Below are 12946 nucleotides of genomic sequence, written 5' to 3'. Positions count from 1 at the left end.
CTATTTAACACCGTTCCTAAAAATTTTGGTGATTTTCCACATCCACGTCACTGCAGCTGGCAGCATCTGTTTTTAAGGTAGGCTTTACCTATATTGTAGTTCCCATGAACCAACTATAGTCTAGTCATACTTAGGTCCACATATGATCATATTTAGCCATTCCAATGGCTGATCATGTGACCAACTCTCTCATTCCAAACCATAATCACATCATGAAACCAAATATAATTACAAACCACAAATGGTCTAATTCCATACTCCACTATTACGAACCATTTTCGCATGGCCGTACACATATACATCACAAGTACTTAAAAACAACCGAGGGTAGTCCTATACATGCCATATCCAAAACTCAACTAAAGGAGTACCAAAAAGGGCTTTGATAGTTGGTTGACTTCAACTTCTATGATCCCAAATCCGATCGCTAACGAGCAAAATCTATAAATAGAGAAACAAAGAAACGGAGTAAGCAATTTATGCTTAGTAAGTTTCGAGCCATAATATACACACAACCAAAGCATAGCATTCAAGTAGCTAAACAATAATTCATATGCACAATTTCTCAAAGACATGCTTACTTCACAATCCCAACTCTTATATTCATACACAAATAACGGCCTAGTTAATGCCGATAGCTCATTTATCATTAGAGCGAATATTCATACGCACTTACTCATAGTGTGCAAAGCACACACAAAACATACCTTGTTGTTGGGAATTTCACAAGTGCATTAACTGAAAATTTTCCAGCAGCTTATAAATTTCAAATCACATACCTTCGGAGTTTATCCGGATATAGCTACTCGTTCAAAACACCTTCGGGACATAGCTCGGTTATGGTAACCCGCACAAATGCCTTCGGGACTTAACTCGGATATCACAACTTGCACAATTGCCTTCGGGCTTAGCCCGGATATCACAATTCGCACAATTGCCTTCGGGCTTAGCCCGGATATCACAATTCGCACATTCATTCACATCTTTGTTTCAATTTCATAACAAACTTTTATGCACATTTTACTTAATCAAAAATATCATTTCGGCTCAATGGCCATATACAAGGGCAGAATTTCGATTGCTTATTACTTCATTCAATCGAATCAAAATCAAAGTTTCGATACTCGAAAACTTACCTCGGATGTTGTCGAACGATTCCGATGGCTATTCGACTACTTTTTCCTTCCCTTTATCGGATTTGGTCCCCCTTTGCTCTTGAGCTTAACGAATACAAGTAGAAGTATTCAATATTTCTATCAATAATGTTTACTAGTAAATCACATTCGGCATCTCATATCATCTCACTTTATTATAATTTATCATTCAACCTTTGAACCAAAACGCCATTATATGGCCACATATATATACATCCATATATTTAAGCTCAAGAATTTTAACATAACATCAAGTGCTCAAATTACTCATGTGGCCGATTACACATGGTCATAAATACACAAAATCAAAAATAATTTCAAGGTTTTTACACTATACATGTACTAGGCCGAATGTACATGCAAATTTCACAACATTCTTCAACAAATTTCTTCTTTAAACAAACATATTTATCACTTTCTTCATAATCAAAATATCATGTGCAAACATATATACACATATAGGTGCATGGCCGAATCTCAAGGTGTTCATAACCCTCTAAAACACAAATTTTACCAATCAAGTAACAAGCATAAATCATGCTCATGAATGCATCATGGCGAATACATCACAATCATACCCCATTGAACTTTGGTCATGGTTAAACAAAGAACTCAATGTCTTACTCAAGATTGCTACAAAGAAATTTCAAGAGTAGTCAATCCATCATTGCATGCATCATTAGCAAGCTTCACATTTAGCATGCAATGGCTTTAACACAATATCAACCTTGGCCAAATACCATTTTTCATGGCATAGCAAGGATTTGAACCATGGCTAACATGCACATCAAGTTAGCAACCAAAACAAGCATGAATCTCATGACACAACCTCATACATACCTTAATCTTGATGCAAGTTTAGCCAAATCTCCTTCTAGATCTCTTCTAAACAAAGAAAATGAAGCAAAAATCTCTTCTTCCTCTTAGGAATTTCGGCCAAAGGAAGGAGGGGAAAAGATGAACAATTTTTTGTTTTTCTTCTTAGTCTTTGCTCAAAGAAAGGATGAATGACAACTTTTTTTTCTTTCTTTCTCTCTAGCTACGACACCATGGGGGCATCCATGCTCATTTTTTCTTTTTTTTTTCATTTCTTAATTCTTTCTACATAATGCACTAACTAAACATGTTGGAAACATGTCCCTTGCCCATAATCTAGACATGGTCAACATCATCCAAAATAAATGGAGTATTTGACATGCAACTCCATTTATTTTGCTTCATTCCTTTATTAACCTCTTAAAATTAGCTACATATTTTAAATCCTTTCACATGAGTCCTTTTCTTTCAATTCACAATCAAATTAACTAAATCAAAGAATTCAAAATTCACACATGCATTTTCCCATATTCTAGACAATAAATATTACGTTCGAGCATGTCGGTGACTCGGTTTAGCGGTCCCGAAACCACTTCCCGACTAGGGCCAATTTTTGTCACATTCCAACCCTTGTCTGACCCCGTGTAACTCTCTGACTTGGCTCACACGGCTAGACCACACGCCCGTTTGTCAGGCCGTGTGCCTCTCGAAATGGCCACACACGCCTGTGTCCAGGCCGCTTGCTAGGCCTTACCAAAACTGGAGGGTATACTGACTTGTGTCACATGGCCAAGCCACGCGCCCGTGTGCTAGGCCATGCGAAGCTAATAACTTGATTTTTGAATAGTATCAAGGGACACACGGCTGTGTACCTTGGCCATGTGTCACACACGACTGAGACACACGTCCCTGTCTCTGCCCATGTGGACAAAAATAGGCTTTGTTTCAAGCCACATTTCTCGCCCAATCTTGCAAACACCTAAACCAACTAAAAATACATATAACCATATCATCAAATGGCATTAAAACTCATAAACAAAGTTCAATTCATGATATACCAATACAATCAATCACAAGACACACAAGTACCATAATATGCTATTAAATCTCATACCAAAATCACAATCTCCATTCATCAATATGGTCACATTCATTTAAGGCATCATTTTACTTACAACCACAAACATGCAAACTCCAAATTCAACCATTTGGTACCATCATTACCAATTTACAACAAGACATTCACCAAAAAATATAAACCACATCACTAGAGGGCTTTTACACACATATATATACACCAAGATAAGCCAAATCACATGGCTATTCACAACCCAAATTACATGCCATTATAACCAAAATTATAAAACCATGAGTACCACAATAGCCGATAGATAGTATGATATCTTTGTCACCTTCCAACCCGAACGAGCTTTCGATATCTATAAACACAAAGAAATTAACACAAAGTAAGCATAAAATTCTTATTAAGTTTGTAATTCAAAGAAATAAAGCTTATAACTTCACTTTACAAGCATAATCCACTTTAGCCAATTCAATATGTCTTGGCCTTAGCCTAAACAACATTAGCCTTTCAATTTTAGTTATCACATAAACTAGCAAATCATCTCAAAACATCATAGCATAAGTGTACCCACTACTTAGTGCATTCACATTTTCAAACATGTGTTTAAGCATATTTGGATCATCTAATGACTCATACTCTTTCCACGCTTTCTATAGCAATTAAAATCGAAGAATCTTCCAATCTTTACCTTTTTTTCATATTCATTGAACCACAATTTAATTGAGTAAAAGGGAGCATAGCACAACTCAATTTGGCCCAAAAGCCTAACACATAATCATCAACTAAGTTTACCATGTATTTACATACAATAAATATATATATGTATGTATATACCATTTCCACGCACTTCGCGTACATACCTGAACTAGTTCGTATCGAACTCATATAGCCTTATATTTGAACTGTACCTATTGAACCATTTCCATGTAAATACTTGTACCATCTCATATCATTTTCATACTTAATCACATCTTTCATTTGCCCCGTTGAACCATTCGAAATAGAAATCAGATACTTGAGAGTCTCGCACGATAAGCACCTATACCATGGCCCAAAGCCAAATCAATGTAGTTTATATCCAAAGTACTGATATCATGGCCCGAAGCCAAATCAGTATAATTCACACCTGAAGTGCTAATATCATGGCTCGAACATGTCACTAGTATCCATAAACATCATCGAATCAATATCGAACAAACCCGTAATCTTGTATTCACAGTTTATGCTATATCAAAGCATATAAAATACATTTGTAATGTAACTTATAACATACGAACTTACCTCGAACTCGTGCGACGAAAAACGATCATTTAATTGATAACTTGTCTTTCCTTTGATCTAATTTTGTAAGTAGTTTTTCTTGATCTATATAATCAAATTCAACTCATTTAATCATCATTCTACTTAATTCCATCAAATTTCATTTTATGACAAAATTACCATTTTGGCCCTATACTTTTGACCTTTGTACAAATTAGTCCTTGGGCTCGTAAAATGAAATTATTTGTATCATCTACACTGCTCACAAAAGCCTTAAGTATCTTCTCACTCATAGGGAGTTGAATCTGAGGTAGCGTAAATAGGTTGGGCTACTTAAAGATTATGATTGTACCATTGAGTACCAACTAGGCAAGGCCAATATGGTGGTCACGCGTTAAATCGTAGAGTTATGATTGGTCTGAGAGTGATGTTTGCTCGACTTAGCCTATTCAATGGTGGAAGTCTGTTGGCAAAAATTCAAGTTAAACCGACATGGATTGAGCAGATTCGAGGTAAATAGTTGGGGGATAAGTCTCTTGAGTTACGTTTTTGTTAGGTTGAGAATTGTGGCACTACTCTTTTTGAGGAAAATAGTGATGGGGTACTTTGTTTTCGAGGTCGAATTTGTGCACCTAATGATGAGGATTTAAGATAGTTGATTCTGAGGGAGGTGCATAGTAGTACCTATGCTATGCATCCTAGTGGAACTAAGACGTATCGAGACCTCCGTGAGTTGTACTGGTGGCCAGGACTGAAACGGGAAGTTATTAACTTTATGGCTAGATGTTTGACATGCCAGTAGGTCAAGGCTGAGCATCAATCACTTTCGGGTTTGCTACAGCTGATTCAAATTCCCCTCTAGAAGCGGAAACGTGTGACGATGGACTTCGTTAGTGGGCTACCCTTGACACCCACTAAGAAGGATTCGGTATGGGTTATCGTGGATTGATTGACCAAGTCTGCCCACTTCATACCAATTCGTACTGATTATTCTCTGCAAAAACTGGCAAAGTTTTATATTTTTGAGATAGTAAGACTGCATGGGGTACCTGTCTCGATCACTTCTGGTATGGATCATCGCTTCATGTCTCAGTTTTAGAAGAAGCTAAATGAGGCTTTGGGTTCAAGGTTGGACTTCAGTACTACGTTCCATCCTCAGAAAAATGGTCAATCTGAGAGGGTGATTCAGAAACTGGAGGATATGTTGATGAGCTTTGTTATTGATTTTTGAGGTAGTTGGAAGGACTATCTACTGCTAATCGAGTTCGCCTATAATAATTGCTTCCAATCTAGCATTCAAATGCCACCTTACGAGGCTCTGTATGGTCGTAAGTGTCGCACTCCTTTGTTTTGGACTGAGTTAGGTGATCGACGTGTTCTGGGTCCTAAGTTGGTTTCTGAGACTAAGGATAAGGTTAGACTGATTCGAGATCGTTTGAAAGTAGCTTCTGACAGACAACAGTCTTATGTTGATCTGAAGAGACGTGAGATTAAGTATTCTATAGGGGACTTCTTGTTTCTGAAGGTCTCGCCAAGGAAGAAAGTACTGAGGTTTGATCACATGGGCAAGTTGAGCCATAGGTTTATTGGGCCGTACTGGATTTTGAAAGGAGTGGAACTTGTCGCTTTTTAGTTGGAGCTACCTCCAGAGTTAGACCATATTCATGATGTATTCCATGTCTCGATGTTGAGGCACTACCACTCTGATATCACGCATATTTTTTCGGTTGAGGAGATTGAGGTTAGGCCAGATTTGACGTTCGAGGAGGAGCCGGTTCAGATTCTGGATCGTGATATGAAGATCCTTCGAAGGAAGTCCATTCCTTTAGTGAAGGTGCTATGGCGAAATCATAGCATTGATGAGGCCACATGGAAGCTTAAGGATGCGATGTATCAGCAGTGTCCTCATCTATTACGATTAGGTAAATTTCGAGGATGAAATTTTCTTTTAGGGGGTAGAGTTGTAATGCCTCAAAAATTAAAATTTTTATTTTTGTGAATAGATGAAACAACTGTGTATCTGCGTCAGTGGTTAAGTGTTTTGGGTATGTGTGAGAGGTCCCAAGTTCAAGCCATGACTTGGGAAAATTTTGGTATTTTTATGAATAAAGTCCAATCTTTAGTTGATAGGCTTTTAATTAAAAGATGGTAAGTAATTATCATAATGGGCCTACTGGTCTGGTGGTTAAGTGGAGTGTCAGTATGCTAGGGGTCTTGTGTTTGAATCCCTGCGTAAGCGAGGGAGTTTATTTTTGTTCATTTGACCGAGAGAGTTTCAGTTAAACTAAAAGTCTGAGAAGTGGATTAGTGGGTGAAAAATATGGGATTTATGATTTATTTCAAATTAATTTTGATTTCTTTTCCCAATTTTTCTCTCTTTTCCAAAATAAAATTAACGTCAGTTCTTTGCTCCCTTTCTCCTAAATTTCGTGCTATTCCCAATTCTATCGATTTTGCTGTAGAGTTCCTGTGTCCTTAAGTTTTCATTATACATAATTTCGGTAAGTGAATTTTTGATACTTTGTAAGTTGGGATGTTAAAATTTTGACTGGGGTTATATTAACGTTATTGACAGTAACATATCGTGAGGATTAAGGCTCTCTTCGTATTGTTTCGTAGCGAATCGATTCGAAGCTTTACGGTAAGTGTTCATCGCTTTAGGGATGAGTATTTTGGTTTTGGGATTTTGATTAATAGCAAAGTAAGACTAATTATGGTGTTGGGTTGGTTAATATTTAGGTTTTGGAGTACTCAGAGTTCGGTTTAGCTTCAAATGAAACCAGGTGTGTACCTAAAAATGCAGAAAATGAGGTTTTGGCGAAAGCTGAAAACCTCACTGTCAATGCCACACAGGCATGCGGTCACCTGTGTGGTAGGCCATGTGATGGGACACGGGCGTGCTATCGACGAGGCCAGGCCATGCGCATAAGACACGGCTGTATGATGGCCAGGTAGGCCGTGTATGACACACGGGCTAAACTGATTTGGGTCATGTGGGCCACATGAGTGTGTGGGCCTACAAAGATAGTCCACACGGTTGTGTGGGATTCTGGGCCACGCCGTGTGATCTACACGGCCAAGGCCATTTTAGGTCGTGTGGTCCCACCTATTTTTCTAAAAAGTTCTCTAAGGTCACCCGGGTTGCTCAAGTCGACTGTGTACCTACTAAAGTCGGTAAGTACTACGTAGACCCTTTTATGTGTAATCTATCTGCCAGATTTCTATACTGAGCATGAGTATTGATTTGAATGTATGGACTGTTAATTGCATAATAGCATGACATTTATTGCATGTTGCATTGCATCAGTGTGGGCTGATGATATTTGGAGGAAGTGTTCTAAAAGGCTCCTAAGCCTATTATCTGGCAGCTCAGCTACAATATTCTGATTTTGTGTTGCATTTTGGTACAACATGGTGTGTAGGGATGGGTGGGTGTTTTTAACCCCACATGGTTTGTACGGATGGACGGAGTTGGTGTGTAGAGGCTGGTGGGTAGGATTCTAATTTTTGGTACTGTATATTGTATCTGAAATGGGCCAAGGCCCAAAATTTGTATCCGAGACTATATCTGAATGGGATAAGGCCCATATTGAATCCGTAATAGGATTAGGCCCAAACTGTTTTAACTGAGAATTGTTGTTGATTGTATGCATGTCTTTGTGGGGATTACACATTGAGTTTGCATCCTTTTTGTTTAATCTGTATAGGTAATCCCTAGACTTGATGGATCGGTGCATCGGAGAACTCGACGATGGCCACATGTAAATTTTAGACTGCTTTCAGTTAAACTTCAGATTTTATTACTTATTTGGGGTTCTTTTTTATGTAACTTTTGGACCTTAGACTTTTTGGCTTTAAATTTTGGATTTTTAACTGCTTTACGATTTTAATATTGCTAGGCATGATAAAACCCTGTTTTCACTAAAATCGAACAGTTTTCCTAAAATAAGTGTTTTCCATAGCTTCTACTAAAAGATACGATTGTGGACATAACGAACAACTTACGGTTTACTTCGAACTAAGATAAAAGCTAATTAACTGGAACGGTTTTAACTCGACAAACTCGTTTTCAAAATCCATTCCATGTGACATCGCCAGATTCAGCCATAGCGTCTAGGCCGGGTTTGGGATGTTACACATTTGATAATAATATATAGTTAATATAGTAAATGTTGTTTAATTACTATATGTTTGAATTAACATATCGCTTGAATGGTGGAACTATGGGCCGAGTTATGCAGGACTACCAAAGTAGCTCAAAGAGATTTGGTTGTTGTTAGATCAACGCTTGGAAGTTGAGGTTAGTTATTAATTTTTTTCCAATAATAATTACAAAATGATTTGAAATTTAAAATTCAGTACATAACAAAATTTATAATTGTGCACTACAATTTGAATATATGCCATACACCGATCCATATATCATAGAATGCATTCCGCCCGAATTTTTGGTCATTTGGAGTATGTGCGATGCGAAGGTGTCATTGATTGTTTACGCAATGGTGGAGATACACAAATCGGATCAAGTGATGTGGTAGTTCAGGTAGAGGAAAAAAATTCCACTGCCACCACAAGACATGGAAGTACTAAACAAGCTTGATCTACGAGGGAAGACTAACGAAAATTAGTGAGATTACTACAATGAGTACATCAACATTTGAGATCGTAGGATAGAATTCTTACCCATTCACAAACCCTTATTTTTAGTAGAGATAGTGACCTGTTTGGAGTACATGCCTTGATTCAGATTTGTTGGCAAGCTATATCTATTGTTGGTAAAGGCGAGGAATAGACAACTTCATCTGAAAAGGCCATAACAACAGCCCCAGCATCGTAGGTCCAGAGCAACCTGCCAAGAGAGGTTCGTCCCCAGCTTTAACCTAACAAATGCCACCGATGTCTACACCATATCTTGATTAGTTCCCTCCATATATTCATATTACTTTCACCAACCCCACGTTTTATTCACAAACACCACACTATGCACCATCACAGTACCCTGTATCTACACCTCCTACAGATACGTATTTTAGGGCACCTCCATCACCAACATATTACACCTTGATGCTGATGTCATCATCAATGCCATTATCAATGCCCACATTAATGTCGATGTATCCAGGTTTTTCGACATTGTGCAGTTATTTTTTTGGGTTGCTACAGTACCCATATAACCTTTGTTGATTGTCGCTCTCCCAAACATCCATATTGGTGCATACCCGGGTAGAAGTCAGAACGACCTTTCGGGATACGACGCAAGTTCATGTTCAAGGCCAACTCGAATGGGGGGCTAGACACTGATGGCCACATACTCCTTTCTGGGATGGGATGGAATTTAAATCTCCTTACATTGTGCATGTGTCCCGGTTTGTACATATCATTAATATAAAGCGTGTACTCAATTCTTACATTCACACATGCGGCAGTTGCGTGTGCACATGAGAATTGAAATACCCATAATCTCCCACAATCGCAAGTCTCTTCTGGCAAGTCAACACGATATGATACCCTTAACATGTCTTGGTTGGGCTTAGCGTACTCCGTAACCCAAAATCTCAGGTTTCGACGCGAGCACTACATACATAGTGTTCTCTCTCTATATTTCATTTAATTTCTTTCATGAAATCCTCGCACCAAGCATGGTCGCTCACTATCTGTCCAGTATATGTCGTAGCCCGCTTTGGAAATAAGGCTATCAAGCAAAAGTATGTTTCCTTGACAACCGGGCTAATCGAAAAATGACACATCCCCTTTAGTAAGGAATTGATCCATTCATGTAGGTTCATCGTTATGTACCTGTACCGTAGACCCCCATGATTGTATCTACTGTTTGAAGGGTATGTTGGCAAGGTAGTCTGCACAGGCCCTATTGATAACGCGTAAGTTATCCAACATTTCATGGAAACGTTATTGGACGAGTTCATACCCTGTCGAGAAAAGTATTCTTATGAATGCAAACAATGAACGAAATATGGTTTAGAATGATGTTGGAAATGGTGGAAGCTACATACCCATGCCAATGCATTGATCTTGCTCACTTTCCAAAGGTTATTTTATATGGTAATTGGATCTAACATGTCATATACTATAACATCTCAAAAACCGGTCTAGAATAAATCATGTTTTGAAACCAAAAGAGGTCATCCTTTGATTTGAGTTTAGACTTAGGAAATTTTTTACAAGTAAATTGATCTAGTTCAGTGGTTAAGTGTTCGGGGTATATGTGTGAGGTTTTATGTTCAAATCCTATTTCTAGAATTTTTTTTCATTTTGCTTAAACCCTTACCTTTGAACTTTTGGCTAATAAGTCAAATTATGTCAATTGATGTCAAGAATGAGCCTACTGGTTCAATAGCTAGCTTCTGTATACTCCTTGGTCCTGTGTTCGAATCCTAGCAAAAGTAATAGGAAATATTTTATTTTGAATTTCATAGTATGGTAGTCAGTTTTTGGTTTGTTACTTAAAACCTTTTAGAAACCTCCGGTGGGTTTTTCCTTTTTCCTTTTTATTATTTCTTTTTTTGCTATGTTTCTTCTGTCACTCGTCCTTGATACTTAGTTCTTGGTTTTGGTTTCTTCCTTTCAAAGTGACATTTTCTTTTGTTACTTTACATTACATCGATTTTATACGGGGCCTGAATTCTCATTCTAGTTAATTCATTAGCCGGTAAGTTTGATTTAAAGTTTTGGTCTCAAAAGTTCTTCGACATAACTGCGGTTTTAGAATGTTAGTTTTTAGCGTTTTAACTGTGAATTAATCATTTTTTTGGGAAATTGCTTGTCATTTAGGGACGAAAATTCATCCTTTTTTCTCCTGCATCTAGTCCGTATCAGGTAGGTGCCGAAACCCCTCTTTTTTTGTATTTTTAGTAGTTGAAAAATAGGACTGTCGATGCCATACAGCCAGGGACATAGATGTGTACCTAGGCCGTATGAGCCATACGGGCAAGGACATGGGCATGTGTCCAGGCCGTGTAACTCACTATTTACACTTTAGAACCACACGGCCAGGGACATGGGCATGTGTCCAGGTCGTGCAACATATTATTTACACTTTAGAACCACAAGACCAGGGACATGGGTGTGTGCCTAAGCCGTGTGAGCCATACAGACAAGGACATGGGCATGTGCTCAGGCCGTGCGAGCGACACGGGTAAGGACATGGGTGTGTGTTTAGGCCGTGTGGCATATGAATAAGATCTAAATCTTATTTTTGAGGATGTAAGTGTTGCCCAACACGATCATTATCCTTCACAACGTATTTATGATTTGAATTTGATCGTAAGAGGACTATTTAATGCTCTATGTTATATATATGGATGATATATGCGATATCTGAACGTGTTAGACTAATAATGAACAACTTGTGATCTGTATGTATATTTGTTATGTTTGAACCTAAGTGAGTAGGATCACTCAGAACGTAATGCGCTATTGTCTATATGTGTGAATTATCCAGGTATGATCTGTATTCTGTTAAGTTTGTTGGTACGCCTCTGTGCTGGTACTCCTCTGTGCTGGTACTCTGTTGATAAGGAATATACGATATCTAATGTAATGCCCCCGTACCCGAGACCATCGCCAGACTCAAGCACAAAGTGTTACTAAACTTAATTCATCAATTAAACAACTTAAACAACTTATTACCAACCATGCATGACAACCAAGCATATGCACATCACCAATATCAAACATAACATAAATAGCTAGATTTATAAGTCAGAATCATTAGCTCACTAAAGACCAATATATTTGACCAAATAATAATAACACATGTTATAAAATTAGGTCCCTATACATGCCACTCACTTGATAAATCTAGCATATGTGTTTATACTTGTCAAGGTGTTGGCTTGATAGTGTGATGTCAGCCTCCGACGGTCTCCAACCCCGAGCTAACTCGACAACACTAAAAGAAATGGAAATGAGGGGGGTAAGCTTTATGCTTAGTAAGCTCACATGAAATAATAATAAGCAATTTACTAACATGCTTCCCACAATAAAACTAACTCATTTGTACATTTACACATGTTTTGGTTAAGCTATTTTCTTGAGTAATAGTCACTAAACCATTTATATTTAGAGTTACGAAACTCCAAATTAAGATCTGTAAATTTTACCAAAAACTAGACTCATGTATCTTTCCACCATAAAATTTTCAGAATTTTTAGTCCAGCCAATAAGTACAGTTTATTATTCAAAATCTCCCCTATTTTTCTGTTTAATAGCTTCGACCTTTCTTCACTAAAATTTATTTATCTCATAGTAAAAAACTCAGATGATGTTATCGTTTGTTTTTCTTAAAATTAGACTCATCCAAGATTCTAGGAATATAAATTATACCCCAAAATTATTTTTCTATAATTTGTAACAATTTTTCCAAGTCAAAACAGGGGATCTCGAATTCATTCAGACACTATCTCACAAGAATTCAAATATCACATAATATGGAATTCTTTTGCTTCCCCTGTTGCTTTTATGTGAAAATAGACTCAATAAAATTTAATTAAATATTTTATTTGAAATTTAATTCAACTTACACAATTTTGGGTAAATTTTCAAATTCATGCACTGTTGTTGTCCAACACTGTTTTACTACTAAAGTTCACTTTTGCACAATTTCACTTAATCC

The sequence above is a fragment of the Gossypium arboreum genome, chromosome 9 (genome assembly GCF_025698485.1).
Source record: "Gossypium arboreum isolate Shixiya-1 chromosome 9, ASM2569848v2, whole genome shotgun sequence".
In the NCBI taxonomy this organism is placed as follows: Eukaryota; Viridiplantae; Streptophyta; class Magnoliopsida; order Malvales; family Malvaceae; genus Gossypium; species Gossypium arboreum.
This window is presented reverse-complemented; position numbering follows the sequence as displayed.